Source organism: Macadamia integrifolia, unplaced genomic scaffold (genome assembly GCF_013358625.1).
Source record: "Macadamia integrifolia cultivar HAES 741 unplaced genomic scaffold, SCU_Mint_v3 scaffold99, whole genome shotgun sequence".
NCBI lineage: Eukaryota > Viridiplantae > Streptophyta > Magnoliopsida > Proteales > Proteaceae > Macadamia > Macadamia integrifolia.
The window spans coordinates 350,613-356,728 of NW_024870611.1; the positions used below are offsets into that span (position 1 = coordinate 350,613).

At 43.6% G+C, this 6,116-nt stretch overlaps 1 long non-coding RNA gene across 1 annotated transcript; it reads left to right on the top strand.

Annotated features, from left to right (window-relative positions):
- The first annotated feature begins 989 nt into the window (after window positions 1-989).
- Window positions 990-2,514, top strand: LOC122070732. The gene is made up of 2 exons (XR_006137948.1): window positions 990-1,641; window positions 1,741-2,514. It is a non-coding gene; the product is annotated as an uncharacterized LOC122070732 (long non-coding RNA).
- The last annotated feature ends 3,602 nt before the right edge of the window (window positions 2,515-6,116 follow it).

Genomic DNA, 6,116 nt, shown 5'->3' on the forward strand with positions numbered 1-6,116 from the left:
TTTCCTATGCTTTTTCTCTCTTCCACCATTAATGGCTTTTATTAGAGACCTGACGTCGGAGAATTGAGGCAATCTCCACTACTAACAGGGCCACGTTCACCACTCCCTAGTTCTTGAAGGAGAGTTCTCTGGACTGGGCCTATCCCAATGGCCATTCTTGTCGTAGCCTTGTCAGTGGTGGCAGGACCTAGACTCGTAGTTCCCGATGCTCCTAGTTGTATTGATCCTGCCTTTACCAACCCTATGGACCTTGGCTTCGAGGAGATGAATTTCTATAGCCCTTTGACCAAGGGAGACTAAGTCAGGATTTGGATGACCTACCACATTCCTAACTCGATCACCCTGAGAGTCCCTTCGGTGAATGAGATGGCATTTATACCGCTCGACGACGAGGTGTGCTTGTATGAGCAGTTCCTTCAGACTAGACTCCGATTTCCCATTCACCCCTTAGTGAGTGAGGTCTTTGCCTACTTCGGCATTAGTCCTCCAAAACTTGTTCCCAATGGCTGGAGGAACCTACTGGGATTTTTCACCCTCGTATGCGGGATCGATCGATCGACTTCCTTCTACCTTTTCTTGGCCTGTTTCCATCTAAGCACGTTGGGGCATCATCGTGGCTGGAAAGCCTTGTGTCAACCTGTTAAAGTTAGACTTATAGAGGGGAATCTTCTTCTATCAAAGGATGGAAGCACAAGTTCTTCTTTGCGTATGGGTTTGAAGGATTTCTAGGACAATGGCTGGTACAAGCTGATATTGCATCGATGAATGTTAGCCCCACACTCTCACCTCCGGACGAGCAAACCCTCACTGCGCTGCAAGACGTAGGCTGCATCATCATCCCTATAGAGATAAGTGACTAAAATTTCTCGATTGGCATGGCCTGAGTGCAAGTGATTAATCCAATCAAAATTTAGCCATTTTTACCTTTAGGTGTTTGTTTACTAATTTGGGCTTCATATTGCAGTGACACTCAGTTGTCAATTGTTGCAGGTGGCCTTCGCTACTCATGAATCCCAGAATCGAAGTCAAGAAGAGGTAAAAACGGAGAGGGAGGTTGAGGTTGTTAGGCACCCTCTGGAGAGGTTCCAAAAGAGGAGAAGATCCAAAGCTGTTGTCGCTCCATCGGTTGCCCCGATTGTTATGGTGGAATGGGCTCCTCGGCCCTTGGAGGGGCAAATGACTGAAGTGGCCCTTCCCATTGTGGCAGATCCACCATAGGATCCTCAACCTTCTCCTATAGTTGAAATTTTGTCTAAGAAGCAATTGGAGAAAAGGGTGCCCAAAGAGGAGCAAGCTGTGCTCTAGGGAGAATCCTCACACTACATCACAAAATTTGAGTGACATGTACATGAGTCAGGCACTGAAAATGCTCCTCCTATTGAGGGGAATGTCTCTTGAGAGCAAGAAGAACCTTCTGAGGAGTCTGATTTGCTGGTGGCTGTCGAGGCTAGGGGCGAACTAGTGGCCCTCGATGATGCAGGTTGAACGAGGATCGTGTCATTCGACGATTACTCAGCTTTTGGGGAGAATTTCATGGCTGGTCTTTAGACGCACACCTATTGCCATGCCTACGACCATGATGTTTTGAGTGAGATGACCATACGCGAGCTCAGCCGAAATTGGAGAGTGACTGTTAGTCGGGTAAGTGTTTCACATTTTTAAGGTTTCACATGCAACTTTAGCTTCTAACTCCTTTTTGTTTTACATGCCTCATTTTACGTGACTGAGTGTTATGATTAGGTGAAGAGCTAACTAATAAGGTAAAGGAACTCTGGGCTTCTACTACCATGAAGGACAGGGAGATTGCCTCCTTTTCTGAGTAGTTGAGGAAGATGACCGTCGAAGGTGAGTTAACCAAGGCTTCCCTCTTAGACATGCGGGAGTGGGCATCGTTTCTCGAGACAAGTTACCATGACCATCGAAGCCCATGAGATAGTTAGGTTTTGATGGGGAGAGAAGGAGAAGACATTGCCTGGGGTCATCTGGAGCTCTAAGACTTACTTGAGTTCAACTCCAGCTCGTCCTGATGAGGGGAATCTTTCCGTGTAACATGATTGGGAGGCTAAAGAGGATGAGGAATGATGGGTGGCTCAGCTAGAGTCTAAACTCAAGTCTTCCCAGGAGAAAGTGTTGGTCTCGTGGGTTTAAGCGGTTAAGGACTACAAGACCTCAAAGGAGCTCCAAGTCTATGTTTATTTTTTCCACTTGGACACCTACATCTACAATGCCTACAGGTGTTGAGACTAAGTCCTAACAGAGCAGCCATCCTTTAATTTTTTCCCCTTTGCGCTCGCCAATGCGCTTATCTTGAAGGAGATAGAAGAGGAGGAGTGTTGTGCAGAGGCAGCCCGGATTTTAGATGTCCGACCCATTGATGAAGAGTCAAGTGAAGAAGAGGATAGGATATTAGTTGAGCAAGAGTTGACCTTTTTTTCTAGCTTTTTGTATCAGTTGGTCCTTTTCTAAATTAGCCTTCTGGCCCTTAGTAACGAAAAGCACTCTTTTTAAGTTTAAGGTTGATCCACCTTTGATAACTCCTTGATTAAGCAATTGGTTTTGTAAGTCGCCATGTTGGTCTTTGGCTTTGTCGATCGATGTAGATCGGGCTTAGTTGCCAGCTTGAGTTGGCCTTTGGCTTTGTCGGTTGATGTAGATAGGGCTTAATAGTCAACTCAGGTTGGTCTTTGGATTTTATGATTGATGTAGCTCGAGCTTACTTTCCAACTTGGGGTTGGTCTTTGGAATTTTTGATCGATATAGATCAGGATTTTTTACCAACTCATGGTTGGTCTTTGGATTTTCCGATCAATATAGATCGGGATTCACTACCAACTCAGGGTTGGTCTTTGGATTTTTCGATCGATGTAGATCGGGATTCATTGCCAACTCAGGGTTGGTCTTTGGATTTACCAATTGATGTTGATTGGGCTTTGTTGTCAACTCGGGGTTGGTATTTGGATTTGTCGATCAATGTAAATCAGGCTTAACTACCAAATTGGTGTTGATCTTTGTTAATGCAATTGACATTAGAATGAGGTAGCAAAACTTCTGAAGTTGTATTACTGACAGATCAAAAGACAACTAACAACTAACAACCTAAAGCAAAGTAACTCGAAACTAATAAAGTAAAGCAAAGTAACTAATATGCTGAAGAACAGTGACTTGAAGTAGTTCTTGACCCGACTGGCTGATCCATGATGGGTTTCTGGTAGTAGTTTTTGGATTCTCCAAATTCCATGCCCTTGGTATAGCCTCTCCCCCAAAGTTTGCAAGTGGTATGTCCCTGGATGTATGACTTTGGAGACTACATAAGGTCCTTCCTATTTTGTTCTCAGCTTGCCCATGTCTCGTGGGTTGGAGGCCTTAGCTCTTCTGAGGACTAGGTCGGCTAGTTGGAAGACCTTTTTCTTTAGCTTTCAGTTGTAAAATCTCTCAATCCTTCATTTGTGTGGCATGTTCTTCGTCGTAGCTTTCTCTCAAATCTCGTCGAGGAACTCTATGTAGGCACGTAAACCTCCTTCAATGGTGTCTTCATTTTAATTATGAATCTATGTGAATCTACTAAGATTTCAACCAGAGCAAACACCTTTATCTCAAACACCAGGTGGAACGAAATTTCTAGTTGGGGTTTTAACTATAGTTTGATAGTCCTAAGCTTGAACACCCACTAGTTTGAGGTGTTCCTGCTCCTATTTTGTACCCAACTTGGTTTCTTTGGATAATTTTCATGTGTGTGCATAGGTCCCACACCATAGGGTTCAAGTCCAATGTCCAATTAATTTACCCCACTCCATCATGGTTTTCAATTCCACACTTGGCCTACTTGGCTGAATTCCAGCAATGCACAAGTAAGCACTGGTGACCTGTGGTTGCCAGCACAAGAAGTCCCCACACTAGGCATGTGCAAACCCAAAAGCACAATTCAGTACCCATGTGATGATAGGCATGCCCAATGTCAAACGCAAATCAATTTCCCAATGTCTGGGTTCAAAAGTGAGTCAGAGAGGAAGATGGCTCTCTGAACTAGGGGTGAAAGTTTGGCCCGAACAAACCGAACCCGCCCTAGCTGGCCCTGAGCCCAAACCAGGTTTGGGCCAAGTTTTTTGACCCTAAGGGTGGGTTAGGGTTGAAAAACCCCAACCATAGGTAAGGGTTGGGTTGGGTTAGTGTTGAGGTCTCAACCCGGCTCAACCTGACCTAACCTAGCCCGAAATTTAACCTTGCATCATTATAATCATTATAATAGAAATTAGGGCTCCAATAGGTATTTTATTTCTCTAATTTTTTAATATATGCGACATGAATGGAAACAACATTTCAAACAAGATTAATCCAATCATTATAAAAGCCAAAGTCAACCCAACCTAGACCCAACCTGACCCAACCTGGCCCTGATAGGGTCAATTAAGGCCGGGTTGGATTGGTATAAACCCGTTAGGGTTGGGCCTAAACATGAACCTGATAGGGTTGGGTTGTGCTTGGGTTAGATTTTGAGGACCTAGGGTTGGGTTAGGGTTTTAAGGAACCCAGGCCAACCTGGCCCTGTTTCACCCTTACTCTGAACCACTCCAGCCTTTCAATCTCAATTTTGGGATGGTGGTCCCAGCTCTGAAATGGAACTCCCCTCATAATATTAAATCTACTTAGACTTTGGTCAGCCATAGGGATAAGATACAGACATGAACCTACCCCCAAGTACAGGGTCAATATGCTTAGATTACCCAATTTACAAATTCAACAACTACACTTTTTAGGCTCTATCACAGCAGTTGTGTTTTCAGCCCTGGGGAAAGAATCTCTTGTTTCCAAAGTCCAGTACTTATTTCTAAGAAGTTACTAGGATGGTTGTAGGCCTATGTACTGTCCCAAAGGTTAACCCACAACACCACCTAGCATGTCTCTAGCTTGGGGAATGGAACCCCCATGCTTGCACAACCTATTCTCAGCTTTAAGATAACTGGAGAACAATTTAAAGGTCTGTAAAAGTATGGAAAATAAGCATATATTATTCCATTTACATGAATAGTAATAATTAAATATATTCTCTTGTATGCAAACCCAATTTCAAGTCTTGCTTGTCCAATTGTACACCTACTAACCTACAACTCTCAATTCAGCTGTAGGGTCCTAAAGGGACTACATTAGACCTGAAAATTTACTAATTAGCACTTGTACAACATGTTATCACTGCCAATTTCAATCTCTATGACTAAATTTAGCAAAATCCCAGGTCTTTAAGCAATTTCCCTGAACCTTAGGTTTCTTATCCTACAAATTCGTCCCAATTGTAGCTAAAATAGGTCACAAAGACCACAATCATTCTATTTCCCACCAAATTAATACAAACTAAACATACAAACATAATTTAATCAGTCCCTTTAACTAAGTTTCAGACAATTCCCAAGTATGCAGTCCAAGATTCCCAGTTCTTGGTGTTTGCATGCTTGGGAAGCCTTGCTGAAATTATTTTCCATATAATTAACCTACTTTACAGCATATAAGGCTAGGATTTTTACCTTAATGTTCCAGGTATGGCAGTAGGGAAGGTAGCAACTCCTTATCCCATCTTAGTTAGCAGTTCTAGTCTCCTAATTTGCTTGCTCATGCTTGGACAGCAACCATAGCAGCTTGTACTATTTGTATGAGACCCTCAGCAACAGTAGTAGAGCATAACAAGAGCATTCTAACCTCTTGGATAGTATCAGCACCATCTAAGTCAACAACAGTAGATGATCAACCTTCTCTTTTCTCCTCCATAAGCGTATGTAAGGTAGGAGACAGCAGCTGCCAGCTTGCACAGTAGAAGGGAAGCATGCATAGCAGTAGCAACCAACAACATGCAGCTTCCAGCTATAGTAGTAGCATCAGGAGCAGGAGCAGCTAGCAACAGCTAAAATGGTGGTAGCAGTAGCAGCAGCAGCATTAGGCCGCATACAACCTATGAACAGCCCAAAGCAGCCCATGAACAGCCCCAAAGCAGCCCCCTTCTTCTTCTTCTTCTTCTCCTCCTCCTTTCTTCTCCTCTCCATCTCCAACGATTTCCCTTGGTGAGAATCATAGAAAAGAGAGTAAATTGTGTTTACATAGTGGCTGGTTTTGTCACACCCCGTTCACAT